Source organism: Bison bison, unplaced genomic scaffold, assembly GCF_000754665.1.
Source record: "Bison bison bison isolate TAMUID 2011002044 unplaced genomic scaffold, Bison_UMD1.0 scf7180017880671, whole genome shotgun sequence".
In the NCBI taxonomy this organism is placed as follows: Eukaryota; Metazoa; Chordata; class Mammalia; order Artiodactyla; family Bovidae; genus Bison; species Bison bison.
The window spans coordinates 1-530 of NW_011497478.1; the positions used below are offsets into that span (position 1 = coordinate 1).

General features: G+C 45.5%; 1 pseudogene; it reads right to left on the reverse strand.

The window, feature by feature from the left end:
• Nucleotides 1-6: 6 nt before the first annotated feature.
• On the reverse strand, nt 7-526 carry LOC104982729 (annotated as a pseudogene).
• Between the last annotated feature and the right edge of the window lie 4 nt (nt 527-530).

The following is a 530-nucleotide window of genomic DNA, read 5'->3' on the forward strand; positions in this document are numbered from 1 at the left end:
GACAGCCTCCATCTCTTGGCAATCTGTTCCTGCCGTTTTTCTTTGGCCTCCTTCATTCTCTTGGCCAAAAGTTTAGCATATTCTGCAGCCTCGTCTTTATTTTTCTTAGTACGCTGTTTCTTCAGAGCAATATGCCGGTGTTTGTGTTGCAGAACTCGTGGAGTCACCAGACGCTGAATCTTGGGTGCTTTAGTCCTAGGTTTCTTACCGTCTTTGTTTAGGGGCTTTCGCATAACATACTGGTGGACATCATCTTCTTTTAGAGAGATTGAAAAGTTTATGGATTCTGCTAGCTCTTTTGGGACCCAGGCGATGAAGCACTATAGTATCAGTGAGTCCAGGAATATCCTTCTCCCCTTTTTTTCACGATGACCAAATTGAGAACCCTCAGATTGGCATCCATAATGCAACCCCGTACAAATTTGCACTTTCTCCAGTCCTCCTTGGTCTGTAACAGGAATGCCCCTTTACTCAGTAGCAGGCAAACTCGGCCATGGGTCAAGACATACTACTTCATGGGGAAACCCTGC